This window comes from Equus caballus, chromosome 9, assembly GCF_041296265.1.
Source record: "Equus caballus isolate H_3958 breed thoroughbred chromosome 9, TB-T2T, whole genome shotgun sequence".
NCBI classification, from domain to species: Eukaryota; Metazoa; Chordata; class Mammalia; order Perissodactyla; family Equidae; genus Equus; species Equus caballus.
The window spans coordinates 35,398,651-35,422,688 of NC_091692.1; the positions used below are offsets into that span (position 1 = coordinate 35,398,651).

The window sequence follows — 24,038 nt, forward strand, 5'->3', positions numbered from 1 at the left end:
TGATTTTTGACAAAAGTGCAAAAGTAATTCAACAAAGGAAAGCTGGCCTTCTCAAGAAATGGTACTGATGAAACTAGACATCTGTGGGGGGATGAACCTCAATCTAAACTTCTTATGCAAAAATCAATTCAAACCGGGTCATAGACTTAGATGTAAAATGAACAAGTATAAAACTTTTAGAAAAAGACATAGGGGGGCCAGCCTGGTGGCACAGCAGTTAAGTTCTCATGTTCTGCTTTAGCAGCCTGGGATTCACCAGTTCAGATCCCGAGTGTGGACCTACACATCACTTGTCAAGCCATGCTGTGGCAGGCGTCCCACATATAAAGTAGAGGAAGATGGGCACGGATGTTAGCTCAGGGCTAGTCTTCCTCAGTAAAAGAAGGAGGATTGGCCGTAGTTAGCTCAGGGCTAATCTTCCTCAAAAAAAAAAAAAGTGAAAAGACATAGGAAAAAATCTTCAGGATCTAAGGTTAGGCAAATAGTTCTTAGACTTGACATCAAAAGCACATCCATAAAAGAGAAAAATTGATAAACTGGACCTCATCAAAATTAAAACTTTTGCTCTGTGAAAGTCCATGTGAAGAGGATGAAAAAATAAGCTACAGACTGGGAGAAAATATTGGCAAAGCATGCATCTGATAAGGACTAGTATCTGGAATATATAAAGAACTCTCAATCCTAAAAAGTAAAACAATAATAGTAATTCAATTAGAAAATGAGCAAAAAACAAAAAGACATTTACTGAAGAGGATATACACATAGCAAATAAGCACATGAAAAGATAGTCAACATCATTAGCCATTAGGGAAGTAAAAATTTAAACCACAGAGATCACTATGTGCTTATCAGAATGGCTAAAATTAAAAAAAGGGACAACAACAAACGTTGGTGAGGATGTGGAAAACCTGGGTCATTCAAGCATTGCTGGTGGAAATATAAAATGGTACAGCCACTCGTAAGGACAATTTGGTAGTTTCTTATGAAATTGGACATTTGAAGTATCATGTAACACAGCAATCGTACTTTTGGACATTTATCCTAGAGAAATGAAAACTTATGTTCACACAAAAACCTGTACACAAATATTATAGCAGTTTTATTTGTAATAAAACTAGAATCAAACCCTAGAATCAGTCCAGATGTCCTTCAGCAGGTGAGTGGATAAAAAACTGTGGTCCAGCCATCCAATGGAATATTATTCAGCAATAAAAAGAAACAAACTATTGATACAAGCAACAACCTGGATGAATCTCTAGGGAATTGTGCAGAGTGAAAAAAGCAATCCCAAAAGGTTCATGCTGTGTAATTCTAATTATATATAACATTTTGATACGGCCAAACTCTAGAAATAGAGGACAGGTTACCGGTTGGCAAGGATTGGGACAGGAGGGAGAGGGAGAGAGAGTATAGTTATAAATGAGGGAAGCGAGGGAAGTGGTATGGTTATAAATGAGCAACAGGAGGGATCCTTGTGGTGATGGAACTGTTTCAATGTCTTGACTGTGGTGTGTACATAGGAACCACACATGTAATAAAACTGTATAGAACAAATAAACATACACACAGATGAGTGCAGGTGAAACTGAATAAGGTAGGAGAATGGAGTCAATATCAACATCCTAGCTGAGATAGTGCACCATAGTTTTGCAAAATGCTACTGGAGGAAACTGGGTAAAGAGGACATGGGATTTCTCACATTTTTTCCTACAACTACATGTGAATCTACAAGTATTTCAATTAAAGAAAAAAAAAAAAAACTGTGGCTATGACTGGGTCATTGCTCTGAGCTGGGTTCCTGTTTGGCCTAGAGACATGTTCCCTACCCCCTACCCCTGCGCACACGAGGTTCCTGTTGGCCCAGATGCCAAACAGGGGAGTGTGATCAGCCTGGCACCTTGGCCTCAGTGAGAACCTACTGCCACATCCGCTCTTGCTGATTCACATAGAGGAGGTTATGCTTAGAGTGAACATATTGTCAAGACTTTAAAAATCAGGATACATAGTCTAATACAGGGTTTGACAATGGAAAGTGTTTGAGATGCTAGAAAATGCAAGGTATATGTTTGGAATGGATTTTAAAGAAATCTCTTTAAGGACAAGAGATCAAATGTCTTCATAGTCCTTGCGTCTATAACAGATGAAAAGTAAAAAGACAAACGCACAAAATCAATAGTGGAATATAAAGCTTTCCTCTACAAATATTTATCTGGTAACTCCCATGTGATAGGCACTGATCCAGGCCTGCATACAAATTATCTAATTTAACTTCTAGTTACCTGGAGAAACAGATGTGGTTATCCCCATATCAGAGATGATTAAACTGAGGTTCAGAGCAGTGAAGTAACTGAGTAACCATGCTTGTCTCTCATGCAGCAAATTAAGAATTCTCTGTTTGGAAACTGTTGCCTGTTCCCATGGTACTTATATAAAAATCTAATAATGTGAAAAGATAGAATTGTTTTGACCTGAAGACTCCTGCTTTCCCTACCAGTTCTCTGTGAGCTAGGACATTATAGTGATCATAGAAAGTCACTGAAGATCATAGAATGCTATTTCTTAGCATTTCAACATGTAAAGAGAGCATGGGGTGGGGGTAGGGGGCTAATCCCATACTTACCTTTAGAAGTACAGGGGATTGTTCTAAACAAACTTCATTTTAACTATGGTTTGCAAAGCTGGTAACTTGCCAATTTGCTGAACTGGACCTTGGTTCTTTCCATAAATCTTGGCCCAGCTTCTGGCAAATTCATCAAAATACAGTCGGGGGAGGAAAAAGAATGTCCTATTAACCTATACAACATACAGTGACATATTCAAAGTTCTTTTAACATATAAGTGCTCCTCATATCCAACCACTGTTTGGGTCAGATGGCTTCAAACATTTTGACAAACCTCCACATGAAGCTACACTACTGAAATCTTACACTGACAGCCCCAAGCTTCTCCCAAGCCTGCTAATACCCTGCATATTGGCCAAATTCTGTCCTCAGATAGGCACACGTGGCTCCTTCTGATTTCCTGTTAAAGACTTTTACAAAATTAGTCCCTATCTGAGGGTTAGGGAGGCTCTGCCAGTATCTGAGGATGACTCCAGCCAGTTGAAATTTTGTAAATGCTACAGTTCAAATGGCTTGTGACTGAACTGGAAACACATTTACATTTCATTTTAATTATTGGTGATGACAACACAAGCTCTGCCATCATTTTATATTTTCCCTCTCCACCAACTATTTCAAAATGACTTCGTCACAGTTTATAGTTGGCTGATTTCTCCTCAATGAATGTTCAAAACCTCAAATCCTTAAGATCTCATTCCCTGAGAGAAAGGGAGAGATGTGAACCAGGACAGTTAAGTGGGGAAAGATAGCCCCAGCCAGACACACTAGAGCAGACAACTGTATAAGAAGAATAGTTCCCATACCTTGAAAAACGGGAAAGGAAGCACATCCCACCGTGAAGAATAGGAAACCTGTCCTTTTAGCCCCCAAGCGCTGAGTCTTTCTGGGAATCCAGGAAGGAAATACATCTTGGCTGGCACTCAGTGACAAAAAGCAGTATGCTTCTCTGAGAAACAGCGTAGCCGACATCCCTCTGGGAAAATCAGAGTCTCAACGCTTTGCAGGCCCATGGGGGCCAGGGGCACTGGGCTCTGGGGGTCGGTTGGAACTTTCAACCTACAGCACACAAACTCACACATGCCTTTGGCACCATTAACAGAAACAGCATCTTGTTTCCAATTTGGCTGTAGATAATGAAATTAGCCCCCAAATTACTATAAAGTGGAACAAGTAAACACAAAAGCAGGAGCTAGGTTTTCAGGCGTTTCTCCTCCCCGCACACAGACCAGTAAAGTCTATGGCTTTTAGCTGTTTAAATTCAAAGCAACGCTTCTGTTTTTCTAAGTCGATATTTTGACCCCCAGCAGATAAAGAACACTAAACGACACATTCAGCTGAGTTGCTGTGTTCTTGCAGGGCCGCTCTGTTTACATCAGGAAATCCAGCCCGGCGGGCGGCGGGGGCGGCTCGGGCGCCGGCCTCCCTCCCTCGCTCGCCGCCGTGCTCCGCTGGCTCGGCCGCTGGCCCCTGGCGCTCGCGCTGACTCCATCCAGATGTGCCGCGGCTCCAGAGTGGCTGCCGCGCGCAGTAAACGGGCATCGGAGGCTCGTCAACCCGGGCCAGAGCATTGCGGTCTCGCGCCGCCCCCTGGCACTGGGAGACGCGCGGGAGCAGGCCGGGCGGCGCTCCCTGGGCGCGGGGGCGAGCGTAATGACCGACCCGGGAAATGTTCCTGATGCGTTTGTACGTTTCCTTGTAAATGTTTTACACTTTAAAAGAAAGGGGAATGCTGTATATCATTTGGAAATCTTGGCTGTCTATAGGTCCCCGTGGATATTACTGGGTTAGTACGACTTGTAACCAGAGCAAGAGAAACATTAAAAAGTTGGGAAACACTGCCAATTAGTCATTACAGGGAGATTGTAAAAACAAGAGAAAGAGAAAGAGGAGGGAACACAAGGAATAAAAGAAGAAAATGCCCCAGGAAAAAAAATTAAAGAAAGTAGATGTGCTTTTGTGGTGTTCCCGGAATAGAATGGGCAAGCAAGACAGCTGGCAGCCTTCTAATCAGGAGCTACCTGCAAACCAGTAAATTCCTAGTGCAGCCCTGGAAGGACTGCGATTGCCCAAACTGTACCTCTTTGCTGTCCCTGTGAAACTCGAGCTGGGTCAGTGGGCAAGCGCTGTGCTTTGGAGCAGGACTCAATAGTGCAAAATCCAAGTTAGGCATTTATTTCTAATCGCCTGCCGCCGACACGGTCGTTGCTAGCTGAGTTATAATTAAAAAAAGATAGGAACCATATCGTTAATAATCACAGGTCTCTACCAGCCATCAGCTTCAAGCAGACTGTAGCCATGCTTGCTGAAAACTGTTTCTAATTTTATGGTAATTCTGATTGAAATCCTTTTTTTCCCCCTGCTCTTTGCCGGCTTCAAATATCCAAGAACATGTAATATCACAAGCTGAAACGGATCTAGGTGAGTTTCCTAGGCCTTCTTCAAGAACTTTATCAACCTTGTCCAGGACTTACACTAAGTGAGGAGAGACGGTGGGCCCCCACGTTAAGGTTGCAGACAAACATGCAGGACCAACGGTGCTTTCTCCGGGGAAGAGTTGCGATTGTTCATCACTGGTGTTGGGAGGAGAGGGCCCTGGAGAGGAAACTGGGGCCCATTCCCCCGGGACTGGGGGGCAAATACTGCTGGCAGGAGAACTGCTTATCTCAGCAACATGAGGAGCCGGCATCCAGCCAGGCTTCTTCAGCCCACAAGATTTTAGTCCCTACCTCCTCTGAGTCATGAGGACAGCCACATGTGCCTCAGATCCAATCCCTGGCAAGGGTACAACTTTGCTAATCAGCTGGGGTCCTTCTTGGTGTCTGGCCACAAGTCAGCAGATGCGCAGCTCAGCTTTACCAGTGCAAAATATCTTGCATAGGATCTGTTTCAAAAACAATTATATGAGCAAATTATCTTGGCTTCTAGCAACAGATTTTTAAAATCTAGTAGCAAGATCTCAAAAAATGATTAAACCACAAATGTTATTTTAAAATAACATTAAACCAGACAAGAGATGAAGAATTCTTATAGACTCATCAAGAACATACTCTGCTCCCTGAGTTCAAAACATCCTCATGTGTGTGCATTTGGGGGTTCCCGGCAACTGTGCCTCAAGTTAAAGGGAGTGACTTTCTTATATCAGGGCCTTCTTTGGAGATAGAAACTAAAAGAGTAAACATTCTTTATCTGGAGGGACTTTTGCCTTCATAACACATGGAAGGGTTATAGTCAAAGACTAATTGGAAAATCCATGTGCACTGGGGTCCTCGATCTACCGGCTCACCTGGCCCACTGGGCTGATTTCACTAACGGCAGGACCTACAACAGATTGATGGTGTCTCCTCAGAACTTAGGACTCACAAATAATAACAGGTTTTTGCTGGCAAGCCTGTTCCAGCTACGATTACTTCTCTGTTGCTTTTCTATGAAGCTTGCCACATGCCAACCCCCTCAACCCCCATTTCTGTCTCTGCCTGATGCCCCCTCCCTGACAGGCTCATCTCACTCCTTTAATGCTTCCATTTCCCACCTCCTGCCTGATTGTGGGTGAATCCTATGGCTGATATCTTGGCCTTCTGCTATTCTCTTTATGTATTATATTCTTCAACAATTATCTTACACTGACAGTTTTTACTAGTGACTTTGAAACTTAAAGCTCCAATCTTGACATTTTTGTCAGGTTCTAGATACGTTCTTCCAGCTGCAACTAGACATTTTCATTTGATCTTCACATCATCATTCGAAATTCAGCACCTCGACAAGCAAATGCATTATCTTCCTTCCCAGATTGAACTAACTTAGCCCTCCTGACTCTCCAATTGCTACCAAAGATAATATCACTCTCCCCATAACACAGGCCCATAACCTCAGAGCTTCTTTTTAACTCATTCCTCTTTCTCATCATTCCTATTCTAGTTTCTATAACAGACCTCTGGGTGTCAGGCCCTGTCCCATGTCTGGAGATACAAAGGTGAACAAGACAGCCAGCAGCTTTCCATTCATGGCCACTCAGCACATGACTACCATGTCCATCATACTAGCATCATGTTGTGGCATAATTTCCCTGCTCAAAGCCTTGCAGTCCTTCACCTTTGCTTTATATGAAAAAGCTCATGTTCATTAACCTTGAAAATCTCCATGGCCAGAGCCCACCTGCTCTTCCACTGTGACCATCAGTCCCCTCAGGAGCCTCCTCTGGGAGAAAACTCTTGTCCTCCTGTCTCCTGCCTGCTGAGGCATCTCTACTGCCAGCCTTCTGGAGATCTTGTCCTGGAGAACCCCCATGTCCCCAGTGAGACCTTATCCACAGCCCACTCTGTTGAGCACTGGCTTGTCTCCAGCACTACTTAATTCCCCAGGTTTCAAGCCCTGCTTCCAGCTTCTGTTGGCTATCTCCGCTAGATGTCTCATAGGCACTTCAAATTCAAAAGCACTAAAACCAGTCTTCCCATCTTTGCCCTCAAAGTCTCTCCATCCTTTTGTATTCCCCATTATTTTTGGTAATGGTATATTTATCTCTTCTTATTCATAATAAAAAACTTGGAAACCCCTCCAGATTATTCTCCATCTTCCACTCTGAAGTCCAATCAGTCAAGTTCCACCTCTTCTACATCTCAGGGCACCAAGGGCAGGACCACATCAGCAAGTATGTGTTTCTAGGCCAGTCACCTCTATCACCTTGACCAGCATGCCCTTCCAAGCCACCTTCATTCTTTTCCACTCCACCTTGTTCACTGAGGGCTCCTGCCAGTGCGGGTTGAGGGGCAAAGCAGACGTTCACCTTTCACTTCCCCACAACTGGCTCCAGCCCTGCCATTCCTGGCTGCTTTTCCTGAACCTTCCAACAGCTCTGTAAATAGTCTCTTCATTACACTCTCTTCACACTGCCCAGTTTGAGAATGCTTTCTGCCAGGGAACTGACATACTGACTGATATACAGAACTCTGTCTATCATAAAGCTTTATGTCCTCAGTCCCTAGTACAACTCCTAACACATAGCAAGTGACTGGTAACAGTTTGTCAGATGCCTAAGTGAATGACTGAGTGAATACTTGCTGTTTGAAATGTATGTCATTAGTGTAACTTTCATAACAATTAGATTGCGAAGTGTTTAGGGGCATCTCACAGAGCATCTCATGCGTGCCTTACACATAATACTGCCCAATAATTATTTACTCAATAAAGCTGAGTTCTTGAAAGGTTGAGTCTAGTCTCTTTAGCTGGAAGAAGCTGGAAAACAGGCACGAGGTAGAGGAAGGAGAAGGAGGAGGAGGGAGGGGTGAGGAGGAGATGGAGAAGAAGAAGAATTCATTCCAATTAAACAATGTCATAATCATTTTATTGTGTTATTTTTGTATTTTTAAGCACTCCTCTGGTCTCTTCCATGTCAGTGTTTCTGACCTGTCTCCGGTTTGTCATACCACAGCATCTTCAAATTGAGAATTGAATGGGAGTGACCAGGAGGCTCTCTCACTACAAGGATTTATCCTCATTTATTTGTTAATTCTCTTCTCAACAAGACTTTCCTGGCACATTCTTTCAGTCAATCATCAGTCAGTTGCTGAGCCTAGAGGCAATTCCCAAGAAGTTATATCTTCTCTGGAGAAGCTCACATTCTGAAATGTGACATTGGGAAGAGAATGTGGACATAAACAAACAATTTAACATAAAATGTAAGCATTGTAATAAGAGTTAACACACTCCCACAGTAGCACAGAAAAAAATGTACGAAATTCTCTACAAACCGAGGAGGATCTCATACAGCTGGTGACATCTGAGCAGTGAGTTGCCCCTGGCAGTTCAGGGAGAGGGAATGCATGGTTGGCACTCCTAGGAATTCAGCTCATCAGATGTCTAGACTGAGACAAAATCATTAAGTAGATCTGACTCCTAAGCCACTTCTCTATTTATTCATTAATTGGATCACTAAGATTCTACTCCCTGTGTCTGATAGTTTGAACTAACACACTTACACTTTGGTATCATTCAGGAATTATATCAGGAGAAGGTGGGTTTTGGTGTTCTCTAGCTAGAAAATACTCATCACAGGGACTCAGATGTGATCCTCGTTCTCCAGCAATCCTGAGAAGGTGGGTATGGTTCCTGCCTACAGAGGGCAGTGTGGATATCGAGCTGGGTCGGAGAGACAGTGCTGCATGCCCACATGACATTCCCAGCGCCATAGCACAGAAAGGTAAAGGAGCATGCCTTGGGTCCCTGCCTTTCCATCTCCTTGAGGTTCAACCATCCCCTTCCTTTAGTGAAACTGCCTAAGGCTCATAGTGCAACCTCTTCCCTTAATGAGACTTCAAGTATATTGCTTCCTTAAGTCACCCCTGAAGATGATGCTGGTTTAACTAAAATCCAGTTCCACCACACAGTGATGAAAGGAGTGAGATTTCCAGTCTGCTGACAGGCCAGGGAACATTAATGTCACATCATAGGGACTGCACAACAGTAAGGGCCACCACAGAGGGGCCTTCCCTTGTGAATTAGAGCCGTCTCAATTCAGTCAGCTTTAAAACAATAAACAGGGTACTAATTAATTCCTGCTCTACCCACCCCCTCCCCCTGCCCTAGACAACATTGGTGTCTATACAATTAGAAGGAGATATTCTCTTTTTAATATGAAAATAAATTAGTGATAGAAGTATAGAGAAATAATAGCACAAATGACATGCCTTAGGCACAGGGCTGTTAAAAAAAGAAAAGTCTGTAAATGAAAATGAGGCTTAGAAAAGCACAACCCTGAAGTCTTGGCTCACAAAGCAAGAAAATAAAAGACTGGTGGATGGGGGAGTTTCCTGAAGCCATGAGTAAAACTGGCAGAGAGCATCCCATACAGCCCTTTTTTGGTTTCAATCATATGACATTACAATATATGAATTTTGCTGTGATTAGATTTGAATGACTTTGTAGATTCAAGACAAAACTCATTTGAAACAAGTTCCACAAAGTAGCTCTATCTTCCCAGCAGTAGTTAAGTGTGTTTCCTAACTGCCCTTTTCTGTTCTGGATGGCAAAGGGGACAGGAAGGCCCGCCTGGACTAACACAACCGAGTCCAAATCACACACACACAGACACAGACACACAGAAAGATACACACACAGAAGTGCATGTACGCGGAGACACACTCACACACACACATATATACACATATGTGTGCACATAGACACACACACCCCGAGACACAGCGGCAGTGTCTAGAAGAGTCACTGGGACGCTGGGCTGCACTTCGGCTCTGCTCTGGAAGATCTGCCCTCCTTCTTCTTCCTTCTTCTTACTCCTGTTGTCTTAATTCCACCCGGGAGGGTAAGGCGGAAGACTTAGATCAGCCGTGCAAACATGCTCTGGGTGTCATAGAAACCAGGGCAGAAGAAATGAGAACCACACAGCAGTCCTGGTATGACAGTGAATATACTCTACCCATTGCAAACAATTCCTCTTGTTTTGTGGAATTTATTTTCTAAAGGGATGGGGGTGATATGTGTAATGACCAGATATATTTACAGAGAACATGTTATTTTAAACAGGGAGAAATAAAGCCCAACATGCCTATGGATGTACAAGATAACTGCAAAACAACTAAATTAACCATGTTTTTCAAAAGGCCAGATGTGCCACAGTGTGAATAACTATGCAGCCAACATAGCCATCTTAATTATTTAGTATGTGTATTAATATGCAAATGATCCTATCAGTGAAGGCCATCGTCCTTCCGTACTCCATGTCCACCCAGACTGGGCACGAAAATCCCCTGTTTCTGATCACCCTGGAAAAACCAAGGACTCAAGCATATAACACAGTGGTTCTCAATCGTGGATGATTTTGTCACCCAGGGGAGGTTTAGCAACATCTGGAGACATTTTTGGTTATCATGACTAGGGGCTTGGGAGTATTACTGGCATCTAGTGGGCGGAGATCAGGAGTGCTGCTAAACATCCTACGGTGCACAGGACAGTCCCCTCTCCCCAGCACACATTGATCTGGTCCAAAATGCAGATTGTGCTGACGATGAGAAATCCTGATTTAACACATAAGCCTGCCTCCTTTCCCTCTCAAGGGAGCATCTCCATACCACTCTCGTACCATGTTCCCTGACAAGGTTTAGCTACTAAGACAAGAGCCAGCATGGAACCCGCAACTTCTTGGATAAAATTGTGTTGGCTAACCAGAACTACAGTCAGTGTGCACTGTGCAAGGCAGGAGTGATGGCCCAAGCGCCTTGCAAAGAAAAGGTGAAATAAAAATCACTATTACCCTCAGACCACTGTCACCTTCTGCCAAGTGGTTAGTGAGAATTACAGGCATATGATTTCAAGAAAAATATTTTATCTTGGTGAGTTTTATAAAGAAAAAAAAAGGAAAGCATTTTACCCATTATGCAGTAGCACTATTCATTTGTGGTCTGTATTTGGTTTCTTTGAGTAAGATGCAAAGACTTCAGAATTGATGTCAGAATAAATGACAGCTATTGAAAACGGCAGCCATCAGGGTTTGCTCATATACTTCAAGCCTTCCCCTGGCCTTAAGCTGCCTGCGTAAAAAGCCTGGGTAAAAAGAAGAGGTCCTACACAAAAGAGGGGAAAAGTCCATCCTCAGCAGAGGATAGCAGGCTTTCTGCAGTTTCTTCCTCTGTTACAGATTTTATTGTGAATTTTGGACAAGTATAGTATTTAAAAGAGAAAATGGTAGTCTACCTGCCTAACTGTGTGATTCTGAGTAAGTCATTTCACTTCCTGAACCTCAATTTACTCACCTGTCGGACAGGCTTTAATACTGATACAACAGTTGACAGTGACTAAGTGTTTGCTGTGTGCTGAGCATTGTCTAGGCGGCTTTCAGATGACAATCTAATTTCAATCTCACTACAGCCCCATGATGACCAGGCATGTCACAGTGGAGAAAACTAAACCCAGAGGTGTGAAAGAGCTACCTAGGTCACAGAGATGGAGGGAGCCAAGACTTCAACCAAGCTGTCTGTCTCTTAAACATGATATTCCATTACTAAGTAGATTCCTGGGAGGAGGAAGTGAGACGATGCTTCTATTATCCTTCAGAGTAGTTTTCAATGAATGGCAGTTATACTATAGTTAAATCAATAAGTTTACTTTTCTGTTTTCCCTCTCTGTAAATGTTTCTGAAAGAGTCAGCTAAGAGGGAAGCTGGGACCTCTTTTCCCATCCTAGGAGAACATGGCAATGTCCCACTGAAATCCCCTGTGGAATCAGGATGCCATGCTCCGTGAAAATGCACGTTAGGACTAGAGTTTATGAAATCCTAACAAGGAGAAGCCATTAAAGTTCAGTCTTTTTTGTAGAGGAATCCCTCAAACAGTCTCATTCCAACTGAAAAAGTCATGAGAGTTCTTCAACATGGCTTTTAAATGAGTTTGAGGAGACCTAAATTTTGCCATTTTCAGATGAAGAGTTCTTCTGAAGAAATAGTCCTGGAGTTGCATCTTATTTAATTTTAAACCTTACAACCTATGTTCTGAGTAGTGGAAGAAGGATTCTAACAGGAGTTTAGAGATATAAGGTCCAAACTCACCTTCCCACTAAGTTGACCCTGGAAGTAAGACTCCTCATCTGGAAAACATGGACACCTCATGGGTTGTTGTGACAGCTGAATCAAAGACGAGGAAGTGCTTTGAGTAAAAATTCAAAAAACAAAATATGAATAACTCTCATATGGGTGGCATCCAGAGTTCCAAAGTTCTATCCCGTCCAACATCTCATTTGATTGTATAATTACCCAATGTATTAGTCACAGAAGGTATTGCTTTTCCCAGTTCACGAATATGGAAATAAAGCCCCCTCCATAGATAACTACCCATGATGACACAATTAGGAGACTACCCCATAAATTAAACTATCTGTATGAAGTCAGTGTCATCAATGTAGTCCAAGACAATATATGACTTCTCTCTGACATCTCCTCCAATATCATTTGCTCTTAGTTACCAATGCCTTAAGCATAATAATATACACTTTTGATGCTCTCAACACCTGCAGATGAATCTTATGAAATCTGCAGCTACAGTATTAGGTAATATAGTAGAAGTAGATGTCCAAAACATCTTGTTCTCTATGTAATATTTTTCTTTGTATTCTCACACAAAAGCAGTTAAAAATAAGAGCAGCTGGTGAGTGCCAGACACACATAGCCTTGTTTTCAGAACTAAAATTTGCTGATCTCTTAGTAAGATAGTCATATTCCTGATGCAATTGTCTATAAACAAGAAATAATCTACAGGATCTATCTGTGTAACTTAGTGAAAGTCTATGTATCACAAAATCTTAAATTTAAAAAAAAAGAAATATATTCATGCGGGACTTCAAAGGCAATACCATTCTGTTCTTTTCAGGACAAAATGAATACCATCAACAAAATCAACAGCAATGAAGAAATAGCTAAAAGACCACCAGAGAGATGAAGTTTCATCTTTCAAGTGCTGCACCTATAAAGTGACAATACATGGGTAAGGTGCTTCTATGGCTGATGCCTGTGTTCAGGTGGACTATACCCCCCTCTGCTTACTGCAGGGTTTCCAACTGATTCTGGAGGGCTCTAGGTCATAAGTAGAAGTTCTCTGTTTTCTATGTTTATAGAACCCTCTGCTGACTTCTTAGCTTTTCAATACCCTACTCTGACAAAAAGCTGTCACGGGAGTATCCACCTCCAACATGGTTCATGTTTACTCCTTCTAATCTGGTATAAACTGAAAAACGAGATAACCTGGTTTAAGACTTTTATGCTACTAGAAGTGAGTGAAGCCCACTATCAAGGTTGACAGAGTATCATACCAGTTTTATGTGTAAGGAGATTTTTCTTGATACTTCAGGTTTTGAGCACTTTTTCATTTCTAGGTTCAAAGACATTTTCCAGAGGATTCATGTTGCCCAAACTTAGACTTCTAGATAATTAATGTATTGCTGCTACTTCTGTGTATCTAATGATCATCATAAACCACTTAAACAAATTCAGCAAATATTTATGGAGTGCCTGCTTTGGACAAGGTACCATCCTAAACATTGAAAAAGACAGAAAATGTCTCTTCCATTATGGGACAGTGCTTGTATTCTTGTGGGAGGGAGAGAAAGACAATAAACATGTAAACACATACATAATAGATTGTAAGGGGGTAGGAGGAGAACTAAAAAGGACATAAACAGAAAGGTATGATAGAGTCCTCAGCTTAGCAGGGATGGAGCTTCCAATATTGGAGCTGAGAGCTGAATAAGGTGGAATCAGCACAACGATGAGAAGGGGTCTTGCAGCTCAAGCCTGTGACATACTCATAAGCACCAACTGTGCACCTAGTACCATGCTGAACGCTAGGACTGCAAAAGTAAGTATGTGTGTGTTAGTCCTTCCATCCCAAGTGGAGGGAGGGCAGCCAGCCTCCCTCCCTCTGCTTCCTCACAAGGCTATGATTGAGGGAGACTGTGGTGCAACTGAGACTGTGCTTGACAACGGGCCAGCATCCTTGGGAAGGAGGCTGCACGAGTGTCAGCTATCTGGTTACTGCAAACTCTCCTGGCAGTCAAGATAAAATCTTCACGTGGTGGGATGGCATCTACAACCTCTTTATTAGTTGAAAAGAACATTACTCTGACCAACTCTGAACAAACTGTACATGCCACATCGAAAAGTGAAGCATGCTTTCAGGGTGACTCTGCACCAAGGATGTTACTGCAATGTAACAGGAACCAAGGGCTGTGTCTACATTTAGGTATCACCATTACAAACCAGGAGTGAAGCCTCCTCTTTGCATTTCTAGGCATCAAGGAGGAAAACTGAAAGAACACAAGCAGCACAGTGTGCCCACCTCTCCCAGTCCCTGATCCTCGGGTCCTCCCTTAGCTTCCCAAGAAAGTTCCAGCTACATTGTCAGCATTAACCCACTGTGCCCTAAACCCAGTATACTGTCGCCAAACATGTGCCTCCCCAGTATAGCTCCAAATAGGTCCAAAGGATCCTGTCTGGCCTTATAAAGGTTAACAAGGGGGTCAGAGCTGGAAGGGTCACCAGCTGGTCACATCTGTCCTCCCTCACCAAATGTGCTGGACAATGGTCCTGAAGGCGCTAAAACTCTCACCAAGCACTTGACAGACCAAATTCCCAAGCACTGGGAAGGAATCAATATTCATAAGACACTTGTTACATGCTAAAGGCTTTCCCATATCTATTTCATTTTCAAAGCAATCTTGTGGGGTTGGTATTATTATCCCATTTACAGATGAGAACACTGAGAGGTTGATTCACAGTGACAGATACCAGATTTAAAGTAGAGTCTATTTTTTGCCAAAGTCCAAAGCTCAAGCTCTTTCCAAAATGCCATCCTGTTTCCCACCAGCCCCCCTATAGCTAGGACCTGAACTGTATATGAGGAAACTAGGGCCAAAACCCACAGAGCCTGGGGTAACCATGGCTCCCAAGCACACCTCCTCATGGCTAGCCCTACCCATCCACTGTCCAGCCCACTCCACAGGAGAAGCCAACCACAGGGCCTGCTGAAGCCCACCCTGGCTAGGATGCAAGCTCTTTCCCAGAGTTCAGCCTGCCAAGCCTCCCCAACCATTGTAGTGATCTCTTTGAGACAAAGGCATTAGGCATTAGGCTCTGTGCATTTCTAACCCCAGCTCCTTGTTTTACCCATGAGAAGATGAAGGCTTACATATGTAAAATGATGAGCCCGGTGTCACCAAGTACACTTGCGGCAGAGGCTCCCTGGGCCAGGGTCTCACTCCTGAGCATCATGTACAATGTGCCTGATGCACTTGACCTTGTTGAGCTCCTCCCAAAATTGCACCTATGACTTTATAGTGTCCTAGGGCTTTTCTGATGACACACTGTGCTTGCACAAATGTCAAAAGAATAGCTTCCTGAAAACACTGACCACCCTAACCATGGAGGAATGGCCACATGTGTCTACATACAAGCTTGCCATTCATTCTTGATGGCAGTCTGAGCTTAGAGAGGGTGTAAAGCCAATCACAGTCTTGTGTCATGGAATATATAGAGAGCTGTGTCATTGTAGATAATTAGGTATAAAGAATTTCATGCACTCAAAATCAGGCTTCCTGTCACTAACACTTTTTGGAAACAATTTTGTCCACTGATCTTTAATTTATATTGTTTGGTAACACAAACACAGAAATCAGGAACTTAGAGAAAAATTCTAAAGGATTGCATTTATAGACAATCTTTATTTTACACATATCATCTGTATGAGGAACAAGACAAAGCTGATGGAATGTTGGCTTTCTTTCAGCTTGCTGAAATATGTAAAAGGAAACAGGAAATCCTAGTGGCAAAGCTCCATTCTCAAGTCCATTCTGTAACTTTGGGTCAATTCTTATAGTCTTGCTCTAACTCAACACCACATTTAGTATATAATCATCCTAATGCTGCTTGCCACCTGCATTTCCGGAAGCTTGAGATGATCAGTTGAAATGAGATTGTGCAGCTCATCAAAACTTTTCAAAGGCATGTTATTGTTACAGTCTTCTTCTTCTGGTTCAGCATGGTACTTCTGAGCACTTCATAACAATGGTAAATTAAGACAGCTAAGGGAATCTCTGAGAGTCCTGCATTAATAGCCACCCATTGGGGGAAATAAGTAATATTTTAAAAAGTGCAACAGAGACATCCTTGTTTACAGCCAGCTTGACGGAGAATCCAATTCTTTCATTGCTGATTGAGAACATATATGTTGAATTTGAGGCCTAGAATTATATTAAAACTTACCTCATTTTCAAGGACCATGAAATGAAAATATTTAATGTGGAAGAAATTTCTTCATGAGTTATGAACAAAAGCGCTTATACTCCTTGCATGTTGCAGGTTGGTGGCCATCAGATGGGAGCCCAGCAGCTCCACAACTGGAGTCTCCTCTCTGCCTCCAGTCTGCGCATGGAAGGCTGACATCTGCCAAAATAAATACGGGATCAAGTGGGCTCCACGCTCTCGTTAATTCTGGTGTTTTCCTTTAATGGGACTTGAGAACAGAGTTTTGCCACTAGAATTTCCTGTTTCATTTTCCTTTCATCTCTATCTCTCTTATGTTCTATGTCTTTCATTTACATTATGATCTCATTCTCCCATGAAGTTCAGGTTCTACATCTTCCATGAGGGTCATGGAACTGGGGAGCGCAAACTTTTTTAAGATCCAAGCGTATACACAGTTCACATTTTCCTATCATTTACTCCCATTTACATTTAACTCATCAAAAATAAGTGCACATGTGACAAAGACAGTCCTGAACCTTAGACTCCCAGGACAGGTGGAAAGGCACATTTGAAAGCAGTATGCAAAGTAAAACTTTTCCTTCATGTACAAGGAAATATATTTCATTCCTTCATAAAATTTCTTTTTAAAAATTAATTGGATTTTTAACATGTAGGGAGGAGATGAAGGGGAAAATTGTTATCAAATCTGTCTTCATACTTTTCAATTAAGAAAAACAACTTCTGCTCTACTCCATTAACAGAACTTTTTAAAATCTTACTCAACTGGTGTTTTCTCTCCTCCAACAACAACATTGAAAAGGTCCAATTGCTCTCTTGCCAAAATGACTTAAAATGCATTTGCCTATAGATGATCTCAGGAAAAAAAAATAACACAAAAGAAAAAGGGACTATGTTGATATTGATTTTCCCCTAGAAGCAAAGGACATTTATAGGTTTGCTTGTCTTCTTCCTGGGATCCTGTGCTGTTTAAGTACCAAATGATTCAGAGGGTTTTTTTTTTTTTTTAAATCAGGCAGAGGGATTAAGGGAGCCTGATTAGCCTGCACAAATTACCACATTCCACTGGATTCCTTAATGAATCAGAGAACTCCACTGTGCAAGCCCCTTTCACAGATCATTTGATCTTCTCTAAATCAAATGGCTTGCCTCACAGACAAATGCCTTTTGCTGTCCTGGAAGCCTGGACAGCTTTCATGTTTCATCTGGGACCTGCTCTCTGAAACCAGGTCACTCTGAGAAGCCACAGGGTATCTTGTAAACAGTGCAGCCTGACCACTTGTGGCCTGATATAGAACAGAATCACAATTCAAGGGAACTCCTGAGGAATTTCTCCTGCTCTGGAGGAGGCTGACTGGCCATGTGACCTGCTGGAAAGAGAACAAAAGGACGCTCCCTTCTGAAGACAGCGGAAATGTCTTTCTCTGAGAGGCATTCTTCAGGTGCTGTCTGGCCTCAATAGGCTGCTGCTGCAGACACTTTCCAAAGCACATCCTGGCTGGTGACTGATTTCACAGGGTGCTGCTGCTGCTGCTCCTCATGCTTTCTGTAAGGCAGAAAATCTGGGGCATAAAAGGGAACCATGGAGAACCCGCGAAGCCAATTAAAGACACAACCCATTTTGGAATATTGTGAAGCTTCTTAGAGTCTACGTTACATTTTCTAATACAAACCTCCCTCTCCCACTCTACAATAAATTTAGCAGCTCTTGAAGAAGAATACATATAGAGAACTAAAAAGTAAGACTATGTGCTTACTTTCTTAGTAAATGCACATGCTCTGTGTGAGCAAGAACTTCAGGGCCTCAGTTATGAAGGTATCTGTGCAAACATGAAGGTGTCTGTGGAAGCCTCAGGCTAAATCTGCGGACCCTGTACCCAGTTAATTGCTCCTATTAGGATGAAGGGAAACCTTAAAAGTGCCATGCTGACTTTGTTTTTCAAAGAAATTATGATAGATCCTAAACATCACCTTATTTCTCAGAGTTACTTCATGAATTCACAGAGACAAGAGGCAGAGGATGAAAGTATGTGCTGCTTTGAATTTGGAATGCTTTTTCTTCTTTCTTCCTTCTTTCTCTCTCTTTCTTTCTTTCACTTTCAGATGATTTCATATCTGCATAATACAAAGCAAAAAGGACAGAAACTGATTGACATGGGGATTCTTCTGGTGAAGCAAACCAGATTGAGTAACACAAACCAGGAAGGCAGGAGGGAACAGCTGTTCTGCTTTTTAAGTAATTCAAGACAGATATGATAAATAAATTCTGTAGATATTATGCGTAAAAATTTAAAAGAAAAAGATTGTTTATCTCTTTTCTGTAAAGAAAGGAAATGAAAAGAATCCTGACTGGCGTGATGGCAAGGTGGAAGACTGGGGCTGGCAGAGGTAAGCAGGAAGCGCGGATGGAGCAGAGCATGCTCAGGAGCAGTGCAGGGCAGATGGCCACGTGCACCACCCCTAGTCCCTGGGCACCCAAGAATGAGAGCCCGATAGGGAGTTTACTCTGCTCACCCACCTTGAGAATCCTGACATGCCATTCACTTCACTCACACCATGAAAATATATTTTTATGTGTTAAATATTTCTCTCTGCTCTAGGCATAATACTACAGTGACGAGGACTAAAAAAAGTTTCTTTTCTCATGAGCCTTAGAGTCTTATGGGGGAAGATGGAGATACGTAGTAAATTAATTTAAAAAACAGGAAATATCGGAGAGAGGTGTTACAAAGTGAATTAAATAGGCCATTGCGTAGAAAGTGACAGAGGAGCTACTTCAAAGGGGCTTGTCAGGGATGGCCCTCCAAGGAGGTGACATTGTAGCTGAGATCAGAATGAGAGGAAGGAGCCAACCAGGCCAAGTTAAGGGAAAGAGCCTTGCAAAGGCCCTGAGGTGAGGAAGGAGCAGAGAGCAGGCCAGCATGGCCAGGTGTTTGTGAGAGTGGGAAAGCATGGCAAGATGGGACTCAAGGAGAGGTGGGATCTAGTCTGGGAAGGAGAGAGATGGTGGTTCAGGAGAGGAGCTTTGTGAGAAGCACAGTCCCTGGTTTCCTAACTTAGTCTCTCGAGCAATTGTCATCTCCTAATCACTTAGCAGGGGACAATAGGAGAATGATCATGGCCAGGACCATGGCAAGGTCACCCTATACATTAGAAACAGGATCATATTCCAGATCACAACCCTCACCCTCTCCCACAAGGCTTCACAGTGCCCCATGGCCCTCTCCCTTCCTCAGAGTAGCAGTCCTTCCCTGCACACAGCCCCGGTCCTCAGGGTGCTCCAGGTCCAGCAGGTGCCTGTCACTCTCGCCCTTATAGTTCCTTGGGGGGCTCTACATCTTCCCTCACTCTCACCTGTGCAGAGGGAGATGAGACTAGTTCTCCTCTTCAAGCTAGTCCTCTTCCTCCTTACTCCAGGAACTTCCACCTTCAATACAGACATAAGTGAAAGAGAGCAAACTTTGTGAGGCACCCTCCATGAGTCTAGCAGTACGCGTTTATAAATCCTTCCACAGATCAAGAAGCCAGCCCAGAGAGTAAATTGCTCCAAGTGCTGAGCCATTCTGCCTCAAGGCTCACTTGTGGGACACCCTAAGGCTCAGCTCCTCCAGCCCTGAGCTCTCTCTCTCCTCAAGGTGAACACTGTCTCTCATCTTCCTTGCAATGAATGTTTCTGGAAACCACTGGAAAATGTTTGTAAGAACTTATCTTCTTACTAAGGCTTCCAGAAATTGCCACTTCAGTAGACTCTTGGTTTTCTTCCTACTTGATTTGTTTGCAGCATCTAATGCTGATGGCCAATCTTTCTATTCATGAGACTCTGGTCTTTATTGTAGAACAGCATTGGTCCTTGTTTTGCTTTTTACATCTCTCTTTCTCGGGTTCTCACCAACCTTATGTGTTCCACCTCCTCTCTTCCCCTCCTCCTCTACTTTCCTCCCCTCCCCTCTGTTCCCCTCTCCTGCTTTCTCCTCCTCTCCTCTCCTCCCCTTCCCTCTCTCCTCCTCTCTTCTCTCTCCCTTTTTCTCTCTCTCCCCATAGCCTCACTGAGTGCTTCCATCACTTCCCTAGTTTGAGTCCCATCAGTTCACTCACTACACCAATGATTCCTAGACTAGTTCTCTAACTCCCATTTTTTTGATTTCTAGAATCATAAAATTCCAACCATCTATGGAGTGTTCCATAAGCACTCAAACCTACCAGGTTTAAAACTGAAATCATTGCTTTTTTGAAAAACGGAATGTTTTCCTTGTCTTTTATTCATAACTTGTTAAAAGGCTTCATGCCGTATTCACCTATCCAAATTCTGCTTGTCTTTCAAGACCTAGCCTCAGTGCTATTTCCTCATGAAGTCTTCACTCAAAGCTGAGCCACCCTCTTCTCTGCCCTTTAGTCCTCTAGCTATACGTGTATTACATTATACTGATTTGTTTGTCTATTTGCCTCTGTACTTGAGAACAAAACTCTGTCTTATTCATCTCTGCCCACCAGAATTGCACACTGCCTTGCACACAGTGCGTGGTCAGAAGAGAAAAGCAGTAGTGAGGAATCACTTCATGAATGCATCACACTTTTGGAGGGCCACAGGTAGTTATATTAATGAAACTTTGAATCATTTTTAATCTTCCAGAACACTAATTCTTACTTGTGCTTCCCAAGGCTAGCACAAGAAGCTGCCATAGATGGTTTAGGGACCTGCAGTTCTGAATTTAGGGACTAAACAAGGTAATGTTTTAGATTTCATTTTGGTTTATAGCTTTTCATTCCTCATTTTTACTTTAGTCCCTAGAATATCTCACTGGATCAATGTTACTAAGACACTTCTTTCTCACAGAGCCTTCCAATCTCTGTGCCAAGCTGTGAGTTGTGCTTCAATTAGCTCAGAGCCTGCTGTGTTGTTGATCCCTCCCAGGCCTTGGGGTGGCATGGCAAGCCAAATACTGTGCAGGGGGAAAGACAAGTGGGAACCAAAACCCCAAAAACAGCTGGGACCAAAACAAGCTGCAAGTCAGCCCATGCCTGCTGCCTAAACTTTGGTTGTACTAAGAGGCTCCCATGAGAAATAGAAACCTAATGACACTGTCTTGAATGGTCTGATATCTTCATGGTTTTGGAACCCCCAAGGGCCTGGATAAGCAGGCACAAAGCTGCTCTGAGGGACATTCTTTCAATCAAGACCACACAGGATTTCAGGAGAAAAAGCTTCCCTCTCAAGGGAATCTCATAATCAAAAATTTTATAACACATAAGAAAATATTTATCCCTAGTGAGTCAGCAGACATAGCAAACCCCAGGAACTTGAAATAGTGGAACAATATTCTCAAGTAAGTTATAAATTAAATATTTTCAAATTATTAAAAGGATAAAATAAAAAACAGAATCCATACAGAAATAATAAGATACTTTAAAAGAAGACTATGTAGCTTTGAAGAAAATAGAACTTTTAGGAAAAAAATATATAGTCATTAATATTAAAAATTCGTGATTGGTTTTAATACCACATTAGACATAGGTGAAGAAAGATTTAGTGCACTAGAATATGTATCTGAGGAAGTTACCCAGAATCTAAAGACAGAAAGATAAAGGGATGATAACATAAAAGTAGCATTGACAGACATGAGATGGAGTACAGAACCCCAACACACACCAGGGCAGATCTGCTTATTGCTTATACAGTTTCCATTCTGCTGTTTTCACTCACAGATGGCTGATTTGTTTGGGATGACAATATGCCCAACTAAAAAGATTATCTCCCAGCAACTCCCAAAACAAACTAGTAACCAAGTGACACAGTTTTGTCCAATGAAATAGAAGCAGAAGTTTCCAAAGACAAGTTCCTGAGGATGGTCTTTAAAAGTTGGCCCATTCTCCTCCCAATTCTTTCTATGTGAACATGGGCACAGGGTTAAAGGTGGAGCACTCATCTTGCAAATATACAAAGGATGATGAAGAAGACAGCTAAAAAGATTTTAGCATGCCTAGCTCCAGACATCTAGTCATGTGAGAGAAATTTATTCAAGCCATCATTAAGTTGTGTTTTCTATCTGATGCATCTAGCTATAATCTCTCTAGTTGGTAAAATGAGATAAGAGGAGTCTAGAAGGAAAAAATAGAGAGAGTGGAGGTAAAACAATATTTTAAATAGAAAGTCCCTGAGAAATTTTCAGCTCCAAACGAAAACACTTAGAATGAAGAATCTTACCAAGTCCCAACCAGAAAGGTTAAATGTAAGTCCATATCTAGACACATTCAAAGGAGAGAAAGAAAATGTTGAAAGTAACCACAGGGAAAATACATTTAATGGGAGCATATTCCTCAAATGAAAGACACCTGAAGACAATGGAATAATATTTTCAAAATGTTGAGAGAAAATGATTGATCTGAATTCTATAGTTAGCTGAAATATTATTCAATGCTGAGAGCAAAATAAAATTTTCTTTCAGACAAAAGAAGAATTTATCAGTCACAGACCTTCACTGAAATAACTACTAAAGGATATATGTTAAGAAGGTGGGAAATGAAGCCAGAAGAAAGATGCAAGAAGCTTTAGTGAGCCAAGACATTGACAAGCATGTGTATAAATCTAAATAATAATTAAATCCAAAAAACATGTAAAAAAATCTATGTGGAACTTAACAAAATCTCATGATTGAAGAATGCATTGGGGTAAGAATCACAAGCAGCTGCCTCTGCTATCATTTTTCTAGCAAATCCTGGATCTAGTTATTCTAGAAACATATTTCCTTGTCTGTCTCCAGCAATTTCTCTAAGAAGCAGATGGTAAAGTCAAAATACCCACCACAGGGCGTACTTGAGGTACTAACGGGGCATTCTCCATATTTTCTGGTGCTATCTAGAAATCTTTGACAACTAACATGATTTCAGTTTACAGATTTCAGTCAGAGAGGAAATAAATTTTAACTGTATACTATGTAGAATACTAAGTGGTTGGATCAAATACACACCTGAAAAAATAAAACCTGTGCTATATCTGACTGTCAAATATGACCGCACCTTTAAATATTATTACTCCCACCATCAAATCTCGCATACTATCAAAACTCCCCCCATACACTTGCCCAATTAAATGAAAATGACAGAAAATCAAAAGGCCAGCCCACAGAGACTGTTCTTCATGTGGTAGGAGTATGATCAAATGTTTCCATGGCATCATCTTCTGGTGACCAGGGGTGGTATATCATGATTGGCAGGGTGTTCTTGCTTTGTGTTGAGATTTGCTATACCGTATTTTTTTAAAAAACATAAAGTAAATCATTCTCCCCAAACCATATAATATTCAAAATCCTACCCTGTTTTTCAAAATTTGATTATTCTTTTTCTCCCTCCCTCCCTTTTTTTAAATTTATTTATTTATTTTGAGGAATATTAGCCCTAAGCTAACATCCACCACCAATCCTCTTTTTGCTGAGGAAGCCTGGCCCTGAGCTAACATCTGTGCCCATCTTCCCCTACTTTATATGTGGGATGCCTGCCACAGCATGGCTTCATAAGCCGTGCACAGGTCCACACACGGGATCTGAACCAGGGAACCCCGGGCTGATGAAGCTGAGCACGTGACCCTAACCATTTCACCACCAGGCCAGCCCTGCTCCTCTCATTTTTTTTCATTGAATTTTAAAACAAGAAATCACCATCTCACTCTC

General features: G+C 42.2%; 2 long non-coding RNA genes across 13 annotated transcripts in view; both read right to left on the bottom strand.

The window, feature by feature from the left end:
• The window catches only part of LOC106780981 (uncharacterized), a 41,990-nt gene extending 37,800 nt beyond the window's left edge, over nt 1-4,190 (bottom strand). For 3 of the 5 annotated variants that reach the window (XR_011421304.1, XR_011421305.1, XR_011421303.1), the window contains exons 1-2: nt 3,425-4,158; nt 2,621-2,740 (exon numbers count right to left, since the gene is read on the bottom strand). This is a non-coding gene — a long non-coding RNA (uncharacterized lncRNA). Of the gene's footprint in view, nt 1-2,620; nt 2,741-3,424 lie in introns of all 5 variants that reach the window. The other 2 variants (XR_011421306.1, XR_011421307.1) reach the window with 2 other exon arrangements.
• Nucleotides 4,191-7,950: 3,760 nt separating this feature from the next.
• LOC106780982 (uncharacterized) overlaps nt 7,951-24,038 on the bottom strand; it is a 167,700-nt gene continuing 151,612 nt past the window's right edge. For 4 of the 8 annotated variants that reach the window (XR_011421311.1, XR_011421308.1, XR_011421313.1 and 1 more), the window contains 3 exons: nt 19,729-19,801; nt 18,346-18,489; nt 15,814-17,920 (listed from right to left, as the gene is read on the bottom strand). This is a non-coding gene — a long non-coding RNA (uncharacterized lncRNA). Of the gene's footprint in view, nt 8,237-9,224; nt 9,972-12,171; nt 12,269-15,813; nt 17,937-18,345; nt 18,490-19,728; nt 19,802-24,038 lie in introns of those variants that run through there. The other 4 variants (XR_011421312.1, XR_002810353.2, XR_011421310.1 and 1 more) reach the window with 3 other exon arrangements.